General features: G+C 48.6%; 1 protein-coding gene and 1 pseudogene across 2 annotated transcripts in view; one reads left to right on the plus strand and one right to left on the minus strand.

Annotated features, from left to right (window-relative positions):
• Positions 1-398: 398 nt before the first annotated feature.
• The window catches only part of ALPL (alkaline phosphatase, biomineralization associated), a 66,254-nt gene continuing 39,760 nt past the window's right edge, over positions 399-26,892 (plus strand). Inside the window, exon 1 of one of the 2 annotated variants that reach the window (XM_086715983.1) lies at positions 399-523. The gene's annotated coding sequence lies outside the window, so the exon portion shown is untranslated. Of the gene's footprint in view, positions 524-8,674; positions 8,830-26,892 lie in introns of those variants that run through there. The other variant, XM_086715984.1, reaches the window with a different exon arrangement.
• On the minus strand, positions 17,204-17,456 carry LOC112848696 (ATP synthase F(0) complex subunit k, mitochondrial pseudogene; annotated as a pseudogene).

The raw sequence follows: 26,892 nt of genomic DNA on the forward strand, positions 1-26,892 counted from the left end.
CTTATTAGGTATCATACACTCTTCCCAGGTGTTTATATAGTTTGTCTTCAACTTCTCAACAAAGCCATGTGGTGTGTATTAATATGCCCATTTCACAGCAGACGAAATTCAGGTCACACAGCTCACTTGCTCAGGGTCACATAGCCAGTGAAGCCAGGTCTGTCTGAATCCAGGTAGTCTGATTCAGAGTGGGCTGATCATCACTACAGCCTTTTAACTAGAAGCTGTTAGGAGGTAGGGACTCAGGCCTTCTGAGGCCATGTATCACATGCTTTTACTCCAGTGTCCTGCACCCATAACTCAAGCAGGGGGAGTTGGCAGCTGAAGTGAAGTGTTTGCCCTCTGCCCTACCCCCAACACCACCCCCACCCTTAGAGGTAGAGGAAGAGTCTGGAGTCCCTGGGTTTCCATGACACTGCACTTTGGGGTGGTAAAGATTAAACCCCGGGCGTTCCTCCCAATGCCCAGAGCCCTCTGGAACCACCAACGAGGAGGCTGGAAAGGAGACCGAACTGTCCCGGAGGTATGGCATGTGGTCAGTCTTACCTTCCAGGAACACTTGCTGGCACTTTGTAAAAGAGCGGCAGCGCACCCTTCCTCCCCCACTCAGAGACTGTGAAGCACCATGGTTAGGGGCTAGGAATTGTGTGCCAGCTGCCTGCTCTTGACTTGTTCTGCAAGCCTCTGTTTCATTGTCTGTAGAAGGGGATCATAATAACCCCCATCCAGAGGAGAAAGTGAAATAATGGCATCCAGAGGATTTAAAAACCTGGGAGGGATTGGGAACATGTGTACAAGTTACATGAGAAAAGCAGGGACCTGCAGTCTGTCTCCTATGATCCCATGCTTTTAGAGTTTTTGTTTTGTTCTCTTCTGTTTTTAAATCTGGAAAGATAAATACCGAGGTGTTAAATGGGATGTTTCTGTGTGATAAGATTACAGGGCATTTTCATTTATTTTTCCTTTTTGCATTTAAACTTTAAACTTTCTAGCATGAGCATAAATGAGCATATATTTTAAAACCTATCACACTTTGCACATATCAAATATTTTTATTATTTTTTACTTCTAAGTGCTTTGGCAAGTACAAAGTCATCCATAAATGCAAGAGTGTGAGTACTTGCCTGAGTCCTAAAGCCATTGTGTGTGGGGGTGCTTGTGAGCTGCCTCCCCAACACTCACTCCCGTCTTCCTTCAGAGCAGGCTGGGTGAGCTGAATCCCATTCCATCTCCACCAGCGGGCCTGGATTGGCTGGAATCAACCATTGTGGTGACTTTGTTAGGGAGTCCATGATGGACATTGGGTCAATCCTAAGATTTGTGTTTGTTTGGGTGAGGAAATAGATTTCTACTTTTTAAAAATATCTTAAAGGAGACTTCTGTAACTTGCTGACATTGGCCTGAGTGAGAGTGGGGCCAAGAAGGAGGAAGAGGAGCTGAGACATGGAAAAACAGAGCAAAACCAAGTCCTGATTACATCACTGCGCCACTGCGAAAAGCCTCTCTGAACGTAGACTTTTTGTTTTTGTTTGCCAGAGAATTCCCTTTATTTTCAAAACCAGTCTGAGAAGTTGTATTTTCTATGAGTTACAACTTCCTAGCTGATAGAGAAACTGGGACCAGAAGTGGGATGTTGTGAGTAATAGACCCAGAGCGTGTGGGGCTCAGGAGATAGGAGGGGCACAGGTGGACCCCAGGCTCCTGGCTGAGATGTTGGCAATTCTAAAGTAGAAGGTGAAGGAGTTGGTTGTGCTGTAGTCTGTTGAATCTTGGAATTCAAACCAGTGCCTATAAGGCTGCTCTTTAAGGAGACTTGTGGGAAAATCTCAGGATTTTGGAATAGGTGTTCATTTTTTGTCGTCATTGGTTAATTTCTGCAAGAGACAGGACTCCGTGGACATAGGCCTGTTTAAAAGGAGGGAAGGAAGTAGGAGGGCTTTGCTAAGAGAAGCCCTTTATACCCATGGTCTGCAATCCAAGTTGACGGTGAGTTCAGGATTCCTGTTGAAAAGCAGAATGTTCTACGTCAAGCTGTATTTGGTGTAAGCAGAGCCAGGAAGTAAAAGCCTTGGCAGGAGATAAAACTGAATACCCCTCAGGTCCCTCACAAGCATATCCTGTTAGGCATTCTTTGTCTGACAAAGATGCCCAACTCCTACTCTTTTGCTTTTGCTGGGAGTCAAGAGGCCAGTTAGTGGTACGTCTCCACCCCTGCCATGGCTTTGACATGTCAAGGTAGAGGTCATCGGTGAAAGCAAGGGCAGGGGGATGCACTGAACCCAAGGCCAGTCGTCGGGAGGTAGATATCCTCAGCCCATGTTCTGGAAACAAAGATGTGGCAGTCACATCTGGCTTGGGTTACTACTATATGTATTTGATTAAAAGCAAATAGATTAGACACCTACTAAGCCTTTATGAATATCACTAAAGTAAACCTCAACCTACCAATATCGGCCTGCCATTGTCCGCACCCCAAAGCATGCTCGGGTCCCTGACTGTGTCTAACAGGAAGTGAGGGGCCAAAGTGGTGCAACCTCCAGTGAGAACATGTCCGAGAACCATCTCAGATGTGTCCGTTGGAAGACAGGGAGGTGATAGATAGGCTGAGGCACAGGCAGGAGGATGGACAAATCTTCAAGGAAGATTTTATCAGAGATGATGAAAACCTGGTGTGTTAGGGCAGGATGGAGAGTGGAAAAGTTCTCTCCCCTGCCATCCTGGGTACAGCCAGCTTTTCTTCTACTTATTAGGGATGGCTTGTCTCCTGCCTCCATTCTGGAAATGCCACGGGACTGCTAAAGCCAGGCCTGCCTGAATCTGCTCTGGCCTCTGGAATCCAGCCCCCAGTAGATGGCCTTAGTCCTTCCTTTTGGCCTACGGGCTTCTCTAAGGCTGAGAATAGGAAGCAACATGCTCCCTTTCAGAGCTGGGAGCTCAGAGCTCAGAGCCTGCTCGCAAGCCCTTTTAGAAATAAAGGACAAAATGGGGACATTGTTCCCTGGACAATGGGGTTTCTCACAAGCGGGCTTCCCCTTTTGTGAGGAGGGCTCCCTTTAAGAGCAGCTGGGACTGGCCAGTTCTTAGGGTACTGAGCGCCAGCTGCAAAGCTGGCTGATGGGAGGGACCCGGACTGGGGATGGAGTTGTCCGTGTGAAGGGACGCCTTGGGGTAGTACTGCTTGAAAGATTGGACTAAGAGAAGATGGGGACTGGAGCAAGCGCTAGGCTTCAGATGGGATTCAGACAGGGGCTGGGGCAGGATTAGGGAGTAAACCTAGGCCTGGGGCCAAAGCCAAGGCTGGTGTGGTGTGAGGCTTGGAGGGTAGAACTGGTCTGGGAGGGCATGTCACACACAGCGCAAAAGCCCAGGCATGAGACATAGGCAACTCAGGTTCTCCGTTGACTGGTTGTCCTCAGACAGGCTCTCTCTTGCCTTTCATCTTTGTTCCAGTGTTATCTTCTTGGCCTTCAACACCCTATTTAATGCCACAACCTGCCCCCGGGAGGCACTCTTGTTCTTCCTTATAGCTCTTTATCCACATCCTTAACATTTCTTTTTTAAAAATGTTTATTTATTTTGAGGGAGGGGGAGGGGCAGAAGAGAGAGGAGAGGGAGACTCCCAAGTAGGCTCTGCGCTGCCAGCTTGGAGCCCAACGCAGAGGTTGAACTCACAAACATGAGATCATGACCTGAGCCAAGGTGAAGAGTCGGTCACTTAACCAACTGAGCTACCCGGGCACCCCCCCCCCCCCCCCCCCACTTAACATCGTCTAATGTACCATATAACTTAGATATTTATAATGTTTATTATCTGTCTTCCCTAACTAGAATGTCAACTCCATAAGGACAGAGATCTTTGTTTTATTCACTTGTGTCCCCAGTCCCTAGAAGAGTGCCTGGCACGGAGCAGTCATCCATCTGTTGGACGAATAAAATTGTTAAGCTTCTCTGAGCTGAGAGCTTCCTCCTTTGAAAAGCGAGGAGGACATTCATGACGCAGCCTCAGTGTTGCGGATTTAGTGGACATAGCGTTTTACACCCGCCCGGCAGGCACTTGTGCAAATGACAGCCTGTGTATGCCTGAGCTTCCTCACCTGTCAAGTGGGAATAAAAGTCCTACTCTGTAGGGTTGTTGTGAGGATCGGATAGGTTAACAGGTGCAAAGCACGTAGACCAGGGCCTGTGACGAAGTCAGTGTTCAGTAATGTTGGGCGTCATGTTGGTCGAACGGAACCGTCTTCTCCTTAGTCTTCCAGAGCCTTTCAGTTCATTGTTCTATGGAGCTGAAGGTGGGGCTGAAAGTGGTACCGGGACACAAGCGGCTGAAACTTTGGTTATGCCTGGGCTTGAGATGGAATGATCCTTTGTTTGTTTGTTTGTTTTTTTAATTTTTTTTTAACATTTATTTATTTATTTATTTATTTATTTTATTTTTTTTTTAATTTTTTTTTAACGTTTATTTATTTTTGAGACAGAGAGAGACAGAGCATGAACGGGGGAGGGGCAGAGAGAGACGGAGACACAGAATCAGAAGCAGGCTCCAGGCTCTGAGCCATCAGCCCAGAGCCCGATGTGGGGCTCGAACTCGCGGACCGCGAGATCGTGACCTGAGCTGAAGTCGGACGCTTAACCGACTGAGCCACCCAGGCGCCCCAACATTTATTTATTTTTGAGACAGAGAGAGACTGAGCATGAACGGGGGAGGGTCAGAGAGAGGGAGACACAGAATCCGAAACAGGCTCCGGGCTCTGAGCTGTCAGCACAGGGGCCCGATGCAGGGCTTGAACTCACGGACCGCGAGATCGTGACCTGAGCCGAAGTCGGCGCTCAACCGACTGAGCCACCCAGGCGCCCCTGGAATGATCCTTTGAATACAGGGGTCAGAATAGACAAAGCGTTTCCAGAGCCCAGCACCCTTAAATGTCAACCTAGAGGGGCTCCGGGATGGCTCAGTCCATTAAGCGCTGGACTCTTGGTTTTGGCTCAGGTCATGATCTGGTGGTTCGTGAGATCTAGCCCTGAGACGGGGTCTGCACCGGTGGTATGGAGCCTGCTTGGGGTTCTCTTTCTCCCCCTCTCTCTGCCCCTTCCCTGCTCGTGTGGTCTCTAAACAAACAAACAAACAAACAAACAAACAAACTTTTTAAAAAAAAGTTAAAAAAAATATCCACCTAGATTTCAGGCGGTCTTTCCCCAGCCCCAGGTCAGAGCCCACTCCTCACTGCCCCCCCTCCCCCCACCAACCCCTGGAAACAGACCTCAGAGTTTTGTCTCTTTTCTCTCTGTCCCTTCTCCTTCCTCTCTCTCCATCCAGGGCCTGAGCCACCAGTGCTCTCCATCTCAGCATTTCCCAGTGAAGGAGACTCCCCAAGGGGCAGTGGAAGTCAGAATTAGAACTCTGGACCTCCTGGCCTTCTCATCTCAAACCTGGCTTCTAAGGCCTGGTAAACTTCAGGCCTTGTTAAAAAGCAGGGGGCTCATCACATGCTCTTAATAAATATGGAGTAAACAGATGAGTAGAAAAAAGTAGAAGAAGCCCCAGCTTTGACCCTGACCTTTATTTTTTAATTAAAAAAAATTTTTTTAATGTTTATTTATTTTTGAGAGGGGCAGAGAGAGAGAGGAGGATAGAGGATCTGAAGTGGTCTCTGTGCTGACAGCAGACAGCCCGATGTAGGGTTCGAACTCACGAACCTTGAGGTCATGACCTAAGCCGAAGTTGGACACTTTAACCGACTGAGCCACCCAGGTACCTCAACCCTGACCTTTAAGTAAATAACATCTTTGGACTCCAGTTTCCTCATCTCTTGTGGGGACTATAAATGCCTGCCCTGTCCACCATATAAAAGTGTTGTGAGACTCGTTAAATCATTAGTTCTTTGGGCAAAGGGAACTTGGAGGTCAGGCAGTCCAAGTTGCTTACTTTTCCAATAAGGAAACAGAGCTCCAGAGACAGGGGATGTGTAGACGTAGAGAAACCTAATATAATGAATTGCTTTCTACCAGCCAAGTGGTCCCAGAATCCTGGACTCTCATCTGGATTTAGATATTGTCAGTCCATCCAGGCAGAGGGCATCTGAGCCTAGGCAGGGAAAGTGACTTTCTCAGCTCCCCCAGAAAGCTAGGGCAGAGCTGGAAGGTGGGGATCCTGGTTTCCCATCCAGGCCTCCTTCCTGCTTCACTGACAGCACTGGGAAGGGAGGTACCCAGAGAGCATGGGCAGCAGTGGCTGCTGGGTGCCCCCTGCCCCTACTTCAGTTGAATTTTCCTTGTGGGACAGAACCCAGGAGCAGGCTAGGAGAGGTAAGGCAGGAAGGAGGTGGGGTTGCCCAGGCAGTGGTTCCTCTCAGTGGACTCCCAAGGTGGGATAGTACCTTGGGGAAAATCACCCAGACACAGGGGCCCCAAGCTGGCCATGTGGTGCACCCAGAAGATCCTATCCCTCATAGCTTTGGAGAGATCAGAAGTCAGGGGTTGGTGCTGGGGACCCATGACAGGTGGAATAGAGTTCCCCCAACTTCTTGCTGGCTCAGCCTCCCAGCATCTGTCTACGCTGTGACAGGCAGACTTACCATGCCTGGGGATTTCCCCCTGGCTCACTGATGATGACACCATCTCAAGCCTCCTCCTATCCCTAAACCCTTGCTTGGAGTTTGTAAGCAATGACAGAGGCCTTCTTAGCTTCTGGTCAGTTCTGGATGTTTTCACCCATGATGTCTTATACAAACGTGTATTTCCTAAACTTCACTCATGTACCACATCCATGATTTTTGCTGTAATAACCTAAGCCATTAAATATATAAATAACGCTCCTGAAAAAGAAAAAGGGTGTGCTTGGCACCTGGGTGGCTCAGTCAGTTGAGAGTCCGGCTCTTGATTTTGGATTTTGGCTCAAGTCATGATCCCAGGGTTGTGGGATTGAGCCATGCATCAGGCTCTGAGCTGAGCATGGAGCCTGCTTGGGATTCATTCTCTCTTTCTCTCTCTCTCTCTCGCTCTCTCTCTCTCTCGCCACCCCTCTCCTCTGCTAAAGATACCTTGTATTACTCCTGTAAATGAAGAAACAATATCAATTGCTAAAAATACAGAAAGCAAAAACAAATGCAAAGACATTCTTGGTTTCTGGTGCCAGGTCCCACTTCTGGCTCCAGTCTTACTGGCAAGTCATGTACTCTTTCTGGGACTCTGTTTTCTCTTCTGTAAAATGGGATTGTTGGGAAATAATATATGCAAGATGCCTGGCCCTGAGCTGCCATGGAGCAGGTCAGAGAGTTCTGGGCTGGTATTGGGTTCTGCTGGTGCTAACACCATCTCCCCTCTGCTCTAGACTTGACCCCCTTCTCACCTTTAGGACAAGGTGGCTGCAGGAAGATTAGGGCTTAGATATTGAGGATGGCAGAGATCTGGGGGACCCAACGTCCGTGCCTTCAAATCTCCGACTGGCTTTTGTGGGTTAGAGGCACAGATTGCTCCAGGCAGCCCTAAAGGCCACCGAAAATACCCTTTTCTCGGGAGGCAGTCAGGTCTTTGTCGCTGAACGCATTCAGACATTGCTGGGAGACTTGGCAGAACATTGTCAGGAGAAATCAAACTCAGTCTGGTTCTCAGGGAAAGGAGGCAGATCCCCCCTGCTCATGGGGCTGGTCACTGGGGAGTAGGGACGAGGCCTATAGTGCTGGGATCTACTCCTGTCCACCCCCCTCACATTCATCTAGAATTTTAGAGTTTCCTGTGCACTTTTCAACTATTCTCTCATATGACTCTCCCAGCAAGTGGTGAGGGAAACCAGGGAATACAGTGGCTATGGAACAGGGTGATCCACAGGGGCCAAGTGACTTGTCCAAGGTCACCAGGGTGGAGTCTTGAACCCGGGATGTCTGACTCCTTTTCTTGGGAAGTGTGGTTCACTCCTCTGTCACCCAGGAGGCTAGTGGCTGGGAATCTGTCTGGGACAAGTCAGCATGGACCCTGGCTGGCCCTTTCCCTCTCAGGAGAAAAGAGGTAACAGCCCCTGTTTAGTGGAGGCTCCCTTCTGGAAGCCACCCCTCCTAGGTCACCCTCTGCTTCCTGTGGCCCTAGCCGAGGAGAGAACCCAAGGGCAGGGAAGAGAGCTAGCCGGATAGAGTGTTAGCCGTCTGGTCTGAATTGGAAAGGAGAGAGGGCAGCAGGGAGAGTCGGACAGACAGGTGGACAGAGACAGAGGACACGTGCATAAAGACGAATAGAGATATGGAGAGACCCGAAGAAAGGTAGACAGACACAGACAGACACACGGAGAAGGGCAGAAAGACAGAGGGCAGGAGAAAGACCCACAAGAGACACAGAACGAAGTTAGAACCAAAGATAAAGACAACTGGGCTACGCGCGCGCAGAGACTTGAATCCGCCAGACCTCGCAGAGAGGGAGGCAGAGAAGGCCCCGGCGGGAGGAGGACAGGGACCGAGAGAGCGGGGAGGGGAGGGGGCGGTGGAACAAGCCAGCAGCTGGGGCCCCCCCGCCGTCCCTCCCCCACGGGCGGAGGAACCCGACGGAGCTGGGGCGCCCCGTCTCCCGGCAGGGGGCGCCCTGGCCGCGCTGCCAGGTCAGCCAACACAACTCCGGCGGGGGGCGGGGCGGGGAGGACCCGGCCCGGGCTGGGGGAGGGGGCGGGGGCGGGCGCGGGGGAGGGCTGCCCTGGCCTCCCTCCCGGCCCCGCGGCCGCCTTTATAAGCCCGCGGGGGAGGTGGCCCCGGCAGCGTTGCGCTCCCGCCACTCCGGGCCCTCGGTCCCAGCGCACCGGCCCCACGTCACTTGTGCCAGGACAGACCTTCGCCCACGAACTGCGCTCAGGTAAGGACCCGATGCCATCCCCCGGCTCTCCGGGATCCCTGGGGACGTGGTCGACACGGGCCCCTCCCACATCCTCCCTTCGTCCGGGACCGGCGGCGAGAAGGGATAGAAATGTCAGAGCGCGGACCTCCGCGCCTGCACACCACCCAGGGCGGCCCGTTCGCGACCCTCAGCCACCTGTCCCGCTCCCGAACTCGTGCACATCCGAGGCTCTCGGCAGCGCGCTGGGCCAGGCTGGAGGTTGGACGTGGCGCCCACGGGGACCGCGAGCTAAGGGGACCGCGCTCGGGACGGCCGCTGCAGTTCTAGGGTCTCCTGCCTCCTAGGTCTCTGCCTGGGACCTACACCTGTCTTCGCGCCTCTCCCCGGTGTCCCGTGACCGAGCTGCCCTGATGATACCCATCTGGTGGGAGATCCAGAGACTCAGGCTGCCAACCCCAGCACCCTGCCTGGTGTCTTTAAATGCCGCCCACCTAGGAACCTCTAGATCACGCTCAGACGCTTGGGGAGGAGGCTAGCGTGCCCACGTGGGGTCCAAAGTAGTTTGGGGCAAAGCTGGAATGAGCAGAGGGAGGGAGGCTCTGGGGTCCCAGAGCCGCGTGGTGGCGGGGGAGGGGAGAGGGGACAACTGGCGTGTGAGTGTTTGCTGGGAGTTGGGGTGGCCACAGCAGCGGGGGGGGGGGGGGGGGGGGGGGCGGGGGGCAAAGCCCTGGACCCCTGGAAGCAGAGGGAGCCTACCCCTCACCTCTGGCTGCCCGCAGGTAAGTGGGTTGCCCAAGGCTGATTCCCATGCCCAGTTTAGGTTAAATGCATGGTCACAATGGCGGGGGAGGGAGCTGAGAAAAGCCCCATCATTGTCCCTTCTGACCCTTTTCTAACACATAATGGGGTTGGGGGAGGGGGGCCTTTACAAAGACCTCTGGGTGGAGGAGGAAAACGCTGGAGATCAAAAGAAGCTTCTGATTCTGAGGCCAGAAAGGGCTTTTAAGCCCTGGGGAAAACTTGTACAGGTGGGTAGGTTTCCCAAGGAGGCAAGGGTTGGCTCCTTGACTTAGTGAAGATGCCAGAGACTGCATTGAGGGCCTGATGTGTGCCAGGCCTGCCCCAGCCCTTCACGTGCACCATTTGGTTTACACATGGGGAGACTGAGGCTTACAGAAACTAAGCAAGTGAGGACACCAGGATTTGAACTCAGAGTTCCAAGGCTCCATCCCTTCCCACCCTCCAGACCTGCCTTCTCCAAATGTCCAGCCCTCCCCACCTGTGTTGTCCTCTCTCCACCCACTCTACTGCTCCCTGCCCCTGCCCATCTTGTCCCTCTGTCTCTTTTTTCCTTCCTGAACTTCCGTGCCTCTGAAGTCCCTAAGCAGCAGAGGTCCCTGGACACAGCTTCCCAACTTCCCAGCCCCTGGAGTGAGACAGGCTCTGTGTCCGTGTCACCCCCTGTAAAATGGGAGTATGTCTCTCTCCTAAGACTCTTGTGAGGAATAAAACTGAACTGAGGCCAGAAAACAATGCTATCTTTATTCAACAAATACTTATTAAGCTTTGTGCCAAGCCCTGTTCTAGGTGCTGGCAATGGAGCAGGAGAGAACAGACAAAAGCCCTCTTCGTGGAGCTGATATTCCGACATTCCCATAGAATCGCAATCAAGTAATTCACAAGAGAGAAGATGAAAATGCAGTAATACAGGGGCTCCTGGGTGACTCAGTTGGTTGAGCATCTGACTGGATTTCGGCTTAGGTCATGATCCCAGGGTTGTGGGTTTGAGCCCTGCCTCAGGTTCTGTGCTGAGTGTATAGTCTGCTTGGGATTCTCTGTCTCTCTGTCTCTGTCTCTCTCTCTCTCTCTCTCTCTCCCTCCCCCCTCCCCTCCCCCTCCCTCTGGCCCTCTCCCCCACTTTCTCTCTCTGTCTCTTTCTCTCAAATAAAAATAAAAATTAAAATGCAATAACATGTATAAAATTGATTGGCCAAGGAGCTCCTGGGTGCCTCAGTCGGTTCGGGGCCTAATTCTTTGGCTCAGATCATGATCTCACGGTTCGTGAGTTTGAGCCCCATATTGGCTTCTGTACTGACAGTTCAGAGCCTGCTTGGGATTCTCTCTTTCTCCCTTTGCTCCTCCCGTGTGCTCTTTCTCTCTCAAAATAAATAAAATAAACTTTAAAAAACGTTAAAAATTTTTTTTAAAGTTTTTTTTTGAGAGAGGCAGTGCGAGCACAGGAGGGTCAGAGAGGGAGACACAGGATCTGAAGTAGGCTCCAGGCTCTGAGCTGTCAGCACAGGGTCCGATGTGGGGCTCCACCCACGAGCCGTGAGATAATGACCTGAGCCGAAGTTGGATGCCCAACCAACTGAGCCCCCCAGGTGCCCCAAACTTAATTTTTTTTTAATTGGGGGCTCCTGGATGGCTCAGTTGGTTAAGCGTCTGACTTCAGCTCAGGTCCCAATCTTGTGGTCTGTGAGTTCGAGCCCCGTCGGGCTCTGTGCTGACAGCTCAGAGCCCGGAGCCTGCTTCAGATTCTGTGTCTCTGTCTCTCTCTGCCCCTCCCCCACTCACACTCTGTCTCTCTCTGTCTCTCAAAAATGAATAAATGTTAAACAAATTTAAAAAAATTGATTGGCCAACATTTTATTCTCTCTAACAGAAAAAGAAAAAGCAACTTAGCGGTGTGACCTGAGACAGGTACTGTCCCCTGCTGTGCTTCAGTGTCCTCCTTGAAGCTGAAGACATCAATAAACAGTACCTACTGTAATTTGAGGCATCTGAGTGGCTCAGTCAGTTAAGGGTCCCACTTGGGCTCAGATCTGGCTCAGATCATGATCTCACGGTTTGTGAATTTGAGCCCTGTATTGGGCTCTTTGCTGTCACTGCAGAGCTCTCTTTGGATCCTGTCTGCTCCCCTCTCTCTGCTCCTACCTACCCTGCTCGGGCGTGTGAGCTCTCTCTCTTTCTCTCTCAAAAATATTAAACAACAAACCAGTACCTACTGATGGTGAGGTCTATACATGATTAATGCATGCAAGGTGTTTAGCTAGTGCCTGTACTTAAAGAAAATATTGACTATGATCAGCTCTAATCTCAGCAAAAAATGCAACTCTGACCCTGGGTGTGAGGTTATGTCACTACCCCTGAACCCTGGCCACCCACCTTCGCCTCGGCTCAACCCATTCTCTGATTAGCTGCCCTATAGGATGGCATGATGCCCTCACTACCATCTGAGATACAGCCTTGCTCAGCAGCCTGGAGCTTTGTGCCGGGCACAGGTTTGGAGCTGTCATCATGCATTGCGCCCCGCCCTCTGCCTGTTCTTGTGCCTCGCTGTGTCCCAGCTTGGGACTGGGGTGAAACCAAGCTCAAGTCCTGCCTGTCCCTTGGCTTACTTATCTGACATTCCCTGCAAGCTAGATGCTGTCCTCGATTTACATATGAAGACACTGGTCTTAGAGAGAGGGAGGGATTTGTCTGAGGACACACAGATGTTACCTGGGAAGTGGGGGTGAGGGCCCAGGTGGCTAAAATTCCAAGCCTGGTGATCTCCATGTCGTACCCATCTCTGGGGATGGGGCCTTCCTAATCCAGGAGTAGGATCCAGCAGCACAGCCCAGAGTTCTCACCTTGAAATAGGTCCGACTGAAGTTATTAATACAAATCCCAGAGCTCCGAGAGAGCTTTGCGGAGAGAGTGAGCAAGCTGGGCTGAGGACCAGTGCTCAGAAATCTTCCTGCGTGGCCACAGGAATGCTGACTAAGCTTCCCAGGGCAACGTAGTCACAGGCAGGCTGGAGCTAGGCTAAGAAGCATGGCTTCCTTTTTTTTTTTTTTTCCTTCTAGAGGTATCCTGGCATTTAGAGGGCAGCTGGGGGCAGTAGATGAGAGGTTCATTCCCAGCAGTTCTTTGTGACCCTGAACGAATCATTTTCCCTCTCTGAATCTCAGATGAAGAAATCATCGGCAATGTGGGTTAGTAATATGTACTTTGCAGCTGCTATGAGCGGCCAGCAAGATCATAAATGGTTTTCCAACACTGGGCTAAGTGTTGGTGGCTTAGGAGTTCTATTCCCAGGGCATTTTCCTTCATCACTAGCAGATGGTCCATAAGGGCCAGAGGGAAGGCCCTGTTTAGGTTAAGAGGCCTAGAGAGCAGGGAAAATACTGGCTTTGGGGTTGGCATTTTGGCTTCCAGTCCTAGCTGTGTGACCTGAGGCAAGTCACTTGGCCTCTCTGAGTGTTGGGTTCACAGTCGGCCCTCAACAACTTTTATACAATGTTCACTGTCCAAAGAACATTTAAGAGTAGTCTCTACGTTTTCCACCTCCCCATCCCACCCCCCAACATTTCATAATTGCTCCCAGAAAAAGTTCCTGCTTAAAGTTTTCCATGCTGAAATTCTCAACCTCACTGTGGCATGAAATCAATTGTTTGCATTTAATTTGACTTCTCAAATTAAGGGGTAAAATTTGAGATGAGGGTAGGGGGTTGGGGGAGGAGAGAGGAACATGAAGTTAAACCAGATGTGTTTTTGTTTAACTGTCGGATGGTGGTTAAACTGCCTGAGTATTACCCTTGTTCATTGTGAATTCCAGTAACCAGGAGTTAGGTTTCACTAAAAATTGTAGTGTTCCTTCCCAGCTAATGTGGACTTGTCTTCCCCATTATTATTATTATTTTATATTCATCTGAGGCCACAAAGTACTGACCAGTGAGGATACCTCATAGATGCCTGGGATTTCAGAGCTGGAAGGTGTTTAGAAGCTGACGCAGTCAGCTGGCTGCTTTGCAGACCAGAGAGACTGAGGCCCAGAGAAGGGAGTGCATCTGTAGTGTATCTATTTTTTGAAAAGAATTGTTGAGGGAGGATGCAGGGGGTGTGGATTAGTAGAAAAAGATCCTCAACTCAGGAGAGCAGAGTTGATATGCTAACTACCAGTGTGACCTTGGGCAACTCACTTCCCCTCTCTGAGCCTCAGTTTCCTTATCTGTAAGCCAAGACGCCTGACTTCTCCAAGACTTGGAATGGGTCTAATTCAATCAATTGGCCTTCGAATATTTATGGCCCAGGTAATGGCAGGTCTGGCACAGGCTGCCCTCCAAAGGTGGCAGGGGACAGCTGTGGCAGCTTAGTGACTCCTACGGTGATTTAAAAACATTGATTGAGTAGTTGTTGTTGTTCAGCCAAGTGATTTCATTTTACTTCTCTTGAGATCAGATGTGGCCACACGGGCCCACATTCCTGCCTGGCCACTGTGGCTGGAGTGGATTAGCCGCTGCTCTGTCCATGTTACCACAGTCCTCACGACTGCCTTCTCCCTCACACCCACCTGCCTCACTGACATGACCTGCCTGCCTTGTGAGTTTGCAGTTTCTGAGCAAGGTGCTGTGAGGCCTTGGAAGGAGGGCTCAGATCTCATCTGAATGACTGCATGAGGCTTGGGCCAGCCCTCAGGAGGCTGGCAGTAGGAACGTGGGACATGTGGACATCCTTCTGTGGCTACACGTAGGGGTTTTCTTCCAGCTCTAGTGGTCCCCGGGGAGAATCTAAGGGCTCTAGAGGTCTAGGGGTGCCACCATCAGCCTGTCAGGACGCAGATAGCTGGGCCTGGGGCCTATCTCCTTGGGGACAGGCAGCCCTGGGTGCTCCAGGGTACAGATTAATGCAGCTCCCTCAGGAAGGGACTCCCTGGACAAGTACCAGCTCACCTAATGCTCCCAACAGCCCTGTGCTCTGGTGTCACTCCACAGACAAGAAACGCCATCTTGCGCTCTGAACCCATGACTCTGTTGTGTCCCCCTTTCCTTGGTGCCAAGACCCGGCCATGACGGGCAGGCACCATGGTGGCAGCACAGATCTCCAAGTCCACGTGACTGAGCTGGAGGGCAGTGTGGGAGGCCGAGAAGCCTCATGGTTAAATACAGGGGCTCTGGAGGCAGCTGCCTAGACGTGAGATTCTAGGTGTCCACAAGTGCTCTGGGGATACAAGACGAACAAGCGGGAGCCCTCGTTCCTGGGAGTAACCACGGGCCCCCTGGTCCTTGCCCTTTTGGAGGAGCTCAGAAATGTGCCCTGTGTGGGTTTGCATTTTGTGAGTGCCCGCTGGGTGCCTGTACCTTCAACATTATCTCTGATCCTCACCTCCCCACCTCCTGCTGCTTTGCTGTAAAGACTGAGGCTCAGAGGGTAGATATGTGGGAGTCAAACCCTTTCCCCCAGTACCTCTGACCCAGGGAAGGGAGGAGAGGAGGGGGGCTGGGAAGCTATTTCTGGGAGTAAGACTTCCACCCACCCTGTAGTGAGGCCCTGCCCCCAGGCATGTTTCATAGAAGTATCTTCATCCTCCCAGACCTCGTTTTGACTCGGGGATGAACTTCGCCAGGTCAGGTGCGCAAGCCTCTGGGCAAAGATCAGCAAACATTTAATGTTCTTTAAAAAAGTGTTTAGGTGGCTTTTATTTGAAAAGCCATAAATCTAATCTTTATTTTTTATTTTTATTTTTAAAGTTAATTAAAAAAAAATTTTTTTTAATGTTTATTTATTTTTGACAGAGAGACAGAGCATGAGCGGGGGAGGGGCAGAGAGAGAGGGAGACACAGAATCGGAAGCAGGCTCCAGGCTCCGAGCCGTCAGCACAGAGCCCGACGCGGGGCTCGAACTCACAGACTGCGAGATGATGACCTGAGCCGAAGTCAGACGCTCAGCCGACCGAGCCACCCAGGCACCCCTAAAGTTTATTTATTTTTGAGAAAGAGACAGAGCGCTAGTGGAGGAAGGGCAGAGAGAGAGAAGGAGAGACACAGAATCTGAAGCAGGCTGCAGGCTCCAAGCTGTCAACACAGAACCCGACTCAGGGCTCGAACTCACGAGCCATGAGATGATGACGTGAGTCGAAGTCAAGACACCCAACCAACTGAGCCACCCAGGCGCCCCCATAAATCCAGTCTTTAAAAAGGATCTACCATGTGACTTTTTGTTAAGTCAGCCTCTTGCCTTCTTTGGTCCACCTTTTCACTTTGTCTCTGAAACAGCGGGGTGGGTACCCTTTCAGATCCCAGGCCAAGTTTCCCGGGATTTCTGTCCTGTAATCCCCCAGGCCTCTTGTTGGCTGTCACCAAACTGTGTCAGGCTTAGCCTTTCTGAGTATCATTTGTTAATTTCTCCCTCCACCTGTCCCCACATTGACTTAATGGTCTCTTAACATACAGGAGTTAATAACTTACCCATCTGCCACCCTCCTGGGCAGAAAGTGCCTCAGTGGATTGAGTCTCCCTCTTCTCACCCATTCCTATTTAGCAGTGCAGTAACTGCTCTCTTTTCTCTGCCTCCTTAAGTGAGGTCCCCACTTACTTGCTAACATTGCCAGGCCAGAGGTGGCCCAGTGGCCGCACCTGGAACTGCTCATTTGGTGTGGCAACAGCCCTGTATGGCCAATGCTACATTACAAACGAGGAAACTGAGGCATGAAGTCAAGCACCTGGAAAGTGGGAAGCACACCCATTTGTCCCCTCCTGTTGCGGATCCGCCACTCGAGCTTGCTTCCTCCTCTGTGACACGGATGACAAAATCCATTTTCCTAGAAGGATCTGGTTCCTTATTTATTTTGAAATCATCAAACAGTAATTCATATTTCAGTTCAGTTAGGCAGATATCAAAGATGAACAGGCTTGCTCTCCAAACCCTTGCCCGCATCACCTGAATATTTTTGGTGTGAAAATGCTGGGTTTTTTTTTTTTCCCCTTTGACCTAATCCTTACAATTAACATTTAAGGGTTTACTCAGTGTCAGGACTGGAGCTAATCACTTTGAATGATATTATTGTATTTTTGTCCTCCTCCATTTTACAGAGGAGGAAACGGAAGCTCAGAGAAGCTAACTAACTTTTTCAAGGACACACAGCTGGAAGGCGGAATCACCAAATCCGGGTCTCAGGCTGTCCTGCCTAATCAGATAACCATCTGAATTCAAATCTTTGTGGTGGGATCCAAGCCCTTGGGGGACCTTGGTATCTACATTTGTTTGCACTGGAACCATCTGCCTCTGGGATTTGCTGGAGGTGGGGTTGAAGGCTGGGGGTTGGGGGGAGGGTGGATGAGAAGGAGGTGATGGCGCTGAGTGGAACCAAGCTTAGGTGGCCCTGTTTGGGCTTTTATTCTCTCAGACAATGGGTCTTGGGGCCTGGACACCCCCTCTTCTAGCCAAGAGGAAGGAAATGACAGTCCTGGCAGGAAGCATCCTCAGAAAGCCAGAGGACCCTGGGTGTGGATCCCAGCCCTGCCATTCAGGCTGTGTGACCTTAGGCAAGACCCTTTCCCTCTTGGCTTTCAGTTACCCCATCTGAAACACTAGCTTCTCCGGGCATAGGAACTTAGCAGATGAAGTACACTTCAAAATCTGTTTATGTTGCTTTCACAGCTGGTGTTTTTTTAGACCTTGACTTGAAGTATGAGACCATCAAAGCGATGCCTCCGTATGTGGCCAGTACACAATTCATTCTACCTGTGAGAGTGTAAGAGTTGAAATACTTTCTGATACCAGTGAGTTGGAATTGGGTATCAGTTTCTGGACCTGCCATGATTTCAATCTTGCAAAAGACACCAGTTCCGCTTGTTGTGTTCTTCAGCCTACCGCCTTAGGACTTTTCTAGTTCATGTGTGGCAAGCAGTTGGCTTTCATGCTGCTACTTGCTTACTTTACGCCCATGTCAGACATCACTAATCAACCACTGCTCTGTTTCCTTCCAACCTCAAGTACCTTCTAAACGCAGCGCTCCAGGCAGCCATTATCAACTAATTTGAGTTGGCAAATAAGACTGAAGGATGTCACAGAACCAAATTAGATTTAGTTATTGGGTGGAAGGTGGGGAAGGGACAGGCCCAGGGTGGCCTCCAGGTCACTGTCACCCTGCTCCTCCTCTGTATGGGAAAGCAGGAGGAACTCAGCTAGATTGGGCCAGAACTCACCTCTGGTGCAGGGTGAGGACCTTTCCAGGGCCATACAGTTGTGCCCCTGTTTAGTCCTCAAGGGGGCGGTGCTGGCTTCTAGAGCTGGTCACAGCCCAAGGTTTAAAAGTAAGAGTGGAAAGACAGAGGCTGGTTGCAGATTGTCCTAGAGAGTTAGGCTCACTCCTCCCCCACCCTATGTACTGGTATCAGTAGTAGGTAATAATGGTCATAATAAGAGTTGTTAACATTTTATGAATATTTATTATGCACCAAGCCATGCTGCTAACTGCTTTATATCTATTCACACTTTTAATCCCATTTCTCAAGTAAAGGAAATGACTCAGAGGTGAAGCAATTTGCCTGAGTTGCCCTGGCGAGTGACCTAGCAGAGGCTTGGTGAACTGGTGGGGCCGCTGAGATTTTAAGTCACAGCTGTGCAAGTCTGCAGCTGGCTCCCTCGCCGGCTCCGCGTGGGGACTTCCAGACTCCATACTTGCTCTTCCCCAGCTCACCATCCTCATTTCTCGTCTGTGACTGTGACCCTCCTTTACCTGTGCAGAGTGCTCTTCCTCATGCAACACCTCTGTTCCACATACTCCTGGGGGCAGCACAGCAAATGGCATCTCTGCTTTGACAGGTTAGAAAATTGGGTCTGGGGTCCAAAGGGAGGAAATGGTAATCCCTGCGCCAGGGGATTCCATGTTCTTTCTGCTTGTCCATTCATTCCTTTGTTTGTTTATTTATTTTTGAGAGAGAGAGAGAGCGCGAGAGCATGAGCAGGGGAGGGGCAGAGAGAGAGAGAATCCAAATCCCAAGCAGCCTCCATACCATCAGCACAAGTCTGACACGGGGCTTGACCTCACAAACTGAACTGTGAGATCATGACCTGAGCAGAAATCAAGCTTAAATGACTGAGCCACCCAGGTGACCCAGATTCAATGTTCTACCTGTTCCTTGGGACTTTCTGAACTGGTGACTGGGCAGGAGGTGGGAACTCAGGAGTGGTACAGCTGAGGTGGGGTGGGGTTTGATCCCCCATCCTGGATGTACCAGTCCTGGCTCCTGTTCTTTTTTTTCTTTAAGTTTTTTAAAAAGATTTTATTTATTTTCAAGTTTATTTATTTTGAGAGAGCACAAGCAGGAGTCAGGGAGAGGCAGACAGAGAGGATCCCACTAGCAGTGCTGAGCTTGAACCCACGAACTGTGAGAACATAACCTGAGCCAAAGTCAAGAGTCGGGAACCTTAGCCGACTGAGCCACCAAGGTGCCCCTTAAGATTTTATTTTTTAAGTAATCTCTACACTCAACAACGTGGGGCTCGATTGAACTCACAACCCCAATATCAAAAGTTCTCTACCAACTGAGCCAGCCAGGTGCCCCCTTAGCTCCTGTTTTAATCAGCCACACGACCCTGGATAAGTCACTTTGATACTCCCAACCTCAGTTTGTAGGCTCCTATCATACTTTTCCATTTTGAAAGCCCATTCTTTTCTTTATGCTTAAGTAAGCTCTACACCCAACATTGGGGCTTGAACCCACAACCTCGAGATCACAAACAAGTCACATGCTCCACCTACTGAGCCAGCCAGACGCCCCCTTAAAGCCCTTTCTTATTCATGAACTCATTGAATCCTTAAAACAGCCTGAAAAAAAATATTATCTTCCCAAAAGGGGAAGCTGAGGCTCAGGTCCAACCAGTGGCAACATCAGCCCTCAAACTCCGATTAGGATCCCAGACTAATGGGCTTTCCCCACATGTGTTCCCCAGCCTCTCTTCTCTTGGCCTTTGCACCTGCTGTCCTCTTCTTTGCAGCGCCCTCTTTGCCTGTGTTGTCTGTTGGTAGCATGGTTTTTTTTTCTAGATCTGGCTCAGAAATCTTGAGCTCTTTGTAATCCGGTCACCTGCGTAGTGTCTGCCTCTGAGTATGAGTTCCTAGAGGGTAAGAACCTCATCTGAATCCTTTGTGAAATCCAGTGTCTATCAACCCAGGTGTCTGTGTGCAGCAAATGCTTGATGTCCTTGGGTTAATGAAAGGCTGCTACACCCGGCAGGGTTTTCCCCAGCTCAGCTGCACTCGGTTCACCGTGGGGAAACCTGGGGAGGCTGTCCCACTGGGTTTGAACACCAGAGCCACCCCAGGACGAGCTCAGCTGCCCTTCCTACATACATCTCCATTGGTGTCCTCACATCTCCACCGGTGACACCAGCTCATAAGTCGTTTGTTAACGATTGGCAGCAGGACAAGCCAGTTTCCCTGTTGGCGGCTCAGGCCCTTGGTCGGGAATGGGTTCCCCCAACGATTACCACTGCCCCGTCTTTTTGTACATTTTGTTCACAGATGCACCCTCGGTGCCAAACAACCTTAATTTCTTTACTGATAACAGTAATGGCCATCATGTGCTGCATCTATATGAACCATGCTTCTTGGTGCATAGTAGACACTTAATATACATTTGGTGAATGAATGAGTATTTGCACATCATACACTAGGGCTGGGCCTAAACAGAGGTTTCCAGGAAGAGAAACCAAGCTGTCACCTCACCCCTGCCTGGGATAGTCCTGGCATGTGTCAGCACCCTGGTTGCCTGGAACTGCCCATGGTCAACAGCAACAGAAACTAGCACCTCTCCAGGTGAAGAAGGACCATGACTGCCCTGAAGGAGGTATTGCTGTGGTCTATAGTGCACAGAGGTAAAAATGAGGCTCAGTGTGGTTAAATAGCTTGCCCAGGGTTGCAGAGCTAGTAGGTGGGGGAGCTGGGATTTGGACTCAGAGCCTAGAGTCTTTCCCCTTTGCTTCTCAGTCTGCTGAGCAGGTTGGTTTTGGCTCCGGTGAGGGAGATAATGTCTGTCTGGGGATGTCTGGTCCAGAGTTCCAGACCTGGCTCCAAACAACCTTAATTTATTGAATAATAGTAAGCACCATCGTTCACTGAATCCCTACGTGTGGTATGCCCTTTTTCATCGGGTCCTCTTAGCCTCCCCACAGAGTAGCTACTGGAATCCCTGTTTTTAAAGGTGGAGAATAGAAGCACAAAAGAGGACTGAAGGTCATGTAGCTAGCTCATCAGTGGTTAAGCCAGAATTTGAACCTGGGCAGCCTGGCTCCAGAATATCAGTCCGTGATCATTTAATACTAGATAAATCTATGTAGGCCAGATGTGTAAACCCCTCTTGAACCTCATGGTTCTTCCAGAGCCAGACTCGGGGAGGAGGTGCAAGGCAGGAACAGACTACAGGACACTTCCTGGCCCCCTGAGCTGAGGAGTGCAGAGTTTATCTGTCCCTTGCGTGATTCCTGGGGGAAGGGAGAAATGGGGGCTGGGGTGGGGGGTGGGTGCAGTAGGGCAGTCCTTGTGTCTCCAGGACCAGGGTCAGGGGGAGGCCAGGGCAACCAGCCTGGCTGAAGCCACTCTTAACTCAGAGACCTCAGCGGGATATTGGCCCCAGCCTCAGTTCAGGGCTCTGGCCTCAGGCCTGACTCTCCTGGGTTTCTATCCCAGCCTTCCAATGTCTTCCTGGGGTGGGGAATCTCAGAGCGCTGGCTTATGTGAGGACTTTGCTCTGAAATTTCCTCCTTCAACACCAAATCCCTGGGCTGGCCTGCCTGTCCCACTTCCCCCTTTTGGAGGAAGTGGATCCTTTCCTCTTTTGGGTAGCTGTGTGATTTGAATAATTGAGTGTTTCCCAGCTGGCACCTGGCCATGGAGGGCTCAGCTCTGCAAGGCCTCTAGCTGGGGCTCTGAGGCAGGCCTGCCAACTTCCTCATCCAATCATGGTGGGCAGAATATAGGGAGAGTGCCTGTCTTGTTGGTTTGGCCAGGCCAGGCCCCAGATGATTCCTGGGAGAGGCAGTGCCGGCATCTGGCTGTGTCTCCTCATTTTCTGAAGTGGCTCCTGGTGGGGGAAGAAAGGGGCTGCCCCTGCTTCGGTGGCCTTTCTCATCAGCTCACCTGGGTGTCAACTTCTTAGCATGTGTCTGGGTGGAGAAAGGAGGAAGCAGAGTCAGGAAGGGGGAAAGATAAATGCAGAGGACAATATTCATTCATTTGCTCACTCATTTGACAAATATTCTCTTAGCCCAACTGCCTGCTAGGCCCAGGGCTGGGTGCTAGAATTCATTGATGAATCTGGTCTAGTTTTTGCCTTCAGGAAGCATCCAGTGTGTGAGGAGATAGTCATGTAAGGAGTCCCTACAGAGACCCATGAAAGAAAGTGTAGGAGCCATGGGACTGGAGGAGGCCACCTAACCAAGCCTTGGGCAGAATGACCACAAGGGATTTCTGGACGAGGTCCAGGTGGTATTAGATTTTTTTTTTTCCCCTCCAACAAATATTTACTGAGCATCATCTATAGGTAGGTGTGGTTCTAGGTGCTGGGATACAGCAGTGAACGCCACCAAAGTCCAGCTGGAGCTTCACTGTACTGGAAGAGACAGACGATGAAGTATTTATGTTAATTTCAGACAGCGGTGAGCACTGTGAAGGGTATGAACAGGGTTGTGAAATAGTGAGGAACTGGAGAGGAGCAGAGGCCTCTTCACTCCACGTGGGCAGGGAAGGAAAGGACACAAGAGGTGGTCTTTGACCTGAAGAAGGAGGAATGAGCCAAACATCTTCCTGGGGGAAGAGTGTTCCAGGCTGATGATTGGCCAGGGTAAAAGCTCTGAGGGGAGAAAGCAGGGCAGAGAAGTTGTGAGTGGTGCAGGGTGGGGGCCAGGAGGTGCTGTCAGAGAGGCGGGCAGGACCCAGAGACGGCAGACATCTGACCAGCTGTGGAAGAATAAGCGGGGCCTGCCAGGAGAAATAAAGGGTTGGGTGACCTCCTGTTTGCTGGATGGCCCCTTGAGAAATGTGAGTAGGAATGGCCTTTGGGACTTGACATTCCATCCCTCTCTAAGTACACGTGGTGTGGGGCAGTTGAGGCCCAGAGAGGGAAAGTGAGCCTCCTGAGGTCACAAAGGGAGGTGGTGGGACTAGATCTAGGTCCCATAGTCATTAACCAGTTTTTCTCCAACGTGCCCACACAGCCCCTCTGCATTCAGGTGGACATTAATTTTGCCAAGAAAGTTCCATACATTGCCTAGTCTGACAGAAAGGCGAGGCTCCAAGAGGAACAGGGACCTGGTTAAGAGTCATTCAGACCTCGGTTCCATATAACTGGCCATGACCAAGTGACTAAACCTCAGTTTACTCATAAAATGGGGACAGTATGGTTTCTAGCTCATAGACTGCTGAGGACACAGTGAGAGAATAGGTGTCGAGCACTTTCTATGGTGTTTGGCACAATGCAAATATGGGGAGCGCTTTTGTTTCCATTTTAAGTTATTGTATGGACCCTGGGGTCTTTTTCAATGGATTAATCATGATCCTCATCACTGGTCCACAATGGCTCTTTGTCTATTTTATTACTAAAAATAAATTAAAAACTCCTATGAACTGTCATCCACACTACCAGGACTAGGATATTATTGACAGTAATTTACATCTTCCTCCAGGCTCCTCCAGCTCTCTGCCATCACTTGTCTTCATGTGGGGTCACCACTCTCCTGAATCTAGGGTTTCTCATTCCCCCTCCTCTTTTTTTTTAAAGTAATCTCCATGCCCAATTTGGGATTGAACTCACCACCCTGAGATCAAGAGTCACATGCTGTACTGACAGAGCCAGCCAGATGCCCCAAACTTTGACTTTTTTGATTGTTATTTAAGATCACATATGTGTGTTTCATACACATGAGTCATACATAAATATATATATTTAACTTCATAAAAGTATCATACTTTATGTAATCTCCTTAGGCTTGTTTTCTCACTGAATCCTATGGCTGAAATTGATTCAATTGTTGCATGTAGTTGTATATATTGTTTTACTTTTGTATATATGATATATACCAGATAACTATTTCACAACATTTATTTATTTGATTTCTTGTTGGTGGCATTGGGTTACTTTCAGGTGTTTTTCTAGTGTGGAAAAAGTACCTATGAATATTCACATACACATTTTACAATGCATGCATATAGGAATTTTCTCTTGATATATACCTAGCCATGGATTGTTGGGTCATAGGGTATGTGAAAATTTGTTCAGCATTACAAGACAAGAACAAAATGGGTTGGGTCTGTTTGTACCCCTTCCAGTAACATATAAGAACTGTTCTGTGTCTCTGTAACACATGGTGTTGTCCGACTTACAGTTTTTTCCGATCCGATAAGAATAACAATTTCTCTTTGTAGACTTGATTTGCAATTCCCTGATTACCAGCAAAGTTGAGTGTGTAGAGTATGTATGAGTCCTCTTCTGGTGACGTCTTTTGTCCATTTTTCTTTCTTGTCCTTTTTTTGTCCTTTTCTTACTGATTTGTCATAGTTCTTCGTATTCTTGAGTCTAGTCATATTTTGGAAACAGAAATTCTAAAATTTAACAAAGGTCAATTTATCAATCTTTCTTTCTTTCTTTTAAATGTTTATTTATTTTGGAGAGAGAAAGAGACAGAGCGTGAGCAGTAAAGGCGAAGAGAGAGGGAGACACAGAATCTGAAGCAGGCTCCAGGCTCTGAGCTGTCAGTACAGAGCCCAATGGGGGGCTTGAATTCATGAACCCTGAGATCATGACCTGAGCTGAAATCAGATGCTTAACCACTGAGCCACCCAGGTGCCCCTCCTTTTTTTTTTAACAGACAATTTTATTTTATTTATTTTTAAGGTACAAAGTATTTTTTTTTTTTTTTTAAAGTAGCCTCCATGACTAGCATGGAGCCCAATGCAGGGCTTGAACTCACAACCGTGAGATCAAGACCTGAGCTGAGCTGAGATTAAGAGTCGGACGCTTATCTGAGCCATCCGGGAGCCCCATTGATAGTTTTCTTTTGTATTTTTAGATCTTCGTGCATTTGAACTTTTTTCTTAAAAAGTTCAGACAACCTTATTACACTGCCAGTACAATCTTAAATAAAAATGGTGATACTAGGTATCTTTGCCTTGTTTTTTTATTTTAGAAAGAATGTGCTAATATTCCCCTTTTAATATATATGTCTTGTAGATTTTTAAAAAATGTTTATTTTAAGAGAGAGAGACAGATAGAAAGTGAGCAGGGGAGGGGTAGAGAGAGGGAGACGGAGAATCCCAAGCAGGCTCCGCACTGTCAGCACAGAGCCCGATGTGGGGCTCGAATTCACAAACCGTGAGATTATGACCTGAGCTGAAATCAAGAGTCTGATGCTCAACTGATTGAGCCACCTACAAGGAGCCCCTTGTAGATTTTTTGTAAACTGATTTTGTTCAGGTTAAGGAAGCTCTCTTCTATTCACAACTTACTGAGAGCTTTTTGAAAATAATAATTAGTGTTGAATGGTATTAAATGCATTCAAAAAGTATCTTGAGATGATTAGATGGTTTTCTCCTGTAATCTGTTAATGAATTTAATTACATGTATAGATTTTCTAATAAACTATTCTTGCATCCTAGGAGAAACATAACATTCATTATGTATATATTGGTTATGGTCTGATAATCTCTTGCTTGGAATTATAAATAGACCTCTAATTTTCATTTTTATATTGTACTTTTTTGGCTTTGGTATTGCAATTATAATGTCCTCATAGAAGTAGATAGTAATGTTTTCTCTTTTGCTTTCTTCTGGAAAAAGTTTGGGTAAATTTGAGATGATTTGTTTCCTTAAGTCTGGTAGAACTGATCTGTAAAATCACCTTGGCCTGTTCTCTTTGTGGAAAGATTTTTACTTTCCTGCTTCAGTTTTTATTTATTTATTTATTTATTTAAATTTTTTTTTTTTTTTAATGTTTACTTTTGAGAGAGAGACAGAGTGTGAGCAGGGGAGGAGCAGAGAGAGAGGAAGACACAGAATCTGAAGCAGGCTCCAGGCTCCGTGCTGTCAGCACAGAGCCCGATGTGGGGCTCAAACCCACAAACCGTAAGATCATGACCTGAGCCAAAGTTGGACACTCAACCGACTGAGCCACCCGGGTGCCCCTGTTTCAGTTTTTAAATTTAGGTTTTTTATTTCTTCTTGAGTCAGTTTTGGTAAGTTATATCTTTAGGAATATATGTATTTAATCTACATTTTCAAATTTACTGGCATCAGGTTGCTTATAGCATTTTAAAAAATCGTATCCCCTTTTCTATAATAATTGTCTTATCTCTTTTATTGTATTTAAAAAAAATTTTTTCTTAATCTTTATTTTTGAGAGGGAGAGAGAGAGAGACAGAGCATGAGTGGGGGAAGGGCAGAGAGAGAGGGAGACACAGAATCCGAAACAGGCTCCAGGCTCTGAGCTGTCAGCACAGAGCCCGACGCGGGGCTGGAACTCACAAATTGCGAGATCATGACCTGAGCCGAAGTCAGACACTTAACCGACTGAGCCACTCAGGTGCCCCTCTTTTATTGTATTTTTAAAATTAATCTTGCCTCAAGTCCTTATTGCCACAAGGACATACTTGTGGCTTTGATCTTTTCAATTGAATCTTTGTTTTTTGTTTTGTTGATTTCTGTTCTTTATAATCTCCTTTTATTTTCTTTGGGTTGCTGTGTTTTCTAACTTCCTAAGTTGGACACTTAACTCGTTAATTTTTACCCTTTCTTTGCTGCATTCTATAATTTTTGGTGTATAAATGTTTCTGTGATCATTCAATTCTAAGTAATTTTAAATTTCTACCATGACTTTTCTTTGATCCAGTTTATTTAGAGATGTTTTTAATCTGAGTGTATGGGGAACTGTTTGTCCTTTTAAAAATATGACTTCTAAAAAACAAAAAACAAAAAACATGACTTCTAAATTGTACCATTGTCAGAGAATGTGGGCTATGTAAAAACCTGTCATTTAAAATGAGAGGCTTGCTTTATGGCCTGGTATGTGATCAATTTTTGAAATGTTTGAGTGTTTCTGAAAAGAATCTGTTTATGTACTTTTATTTCTGCCTGCCTGCATTTTTATTTCAATTTATCTTGCCTTTTCTTTTTTAATGTTTTATTACTTTAAAAAAATTGTCAGCTGTAGTTTTTCCCTACAAAGACCAGATTAACATCTTCTCATCTCTCTCCATCTCCCTCTTAAGCCCTCATATTCTTCACTGGCTTGTCCTTCAGCCCCTGTGACATCACATTAAAA

This window comes from Puma concolor, chromosome C1 (genome assembly GCF_028749965.1).
Source record: "Puma concolor isolate L17-30 chromosome C1, mPumCon1.1.hap2, whole genome shotgun sequence".
NCBI classification, from domain to species: Eukaryota; Metazoa; Chordata; class Mammalia; order Carnivora; family Felidae; genus Puma; species Puma concolor.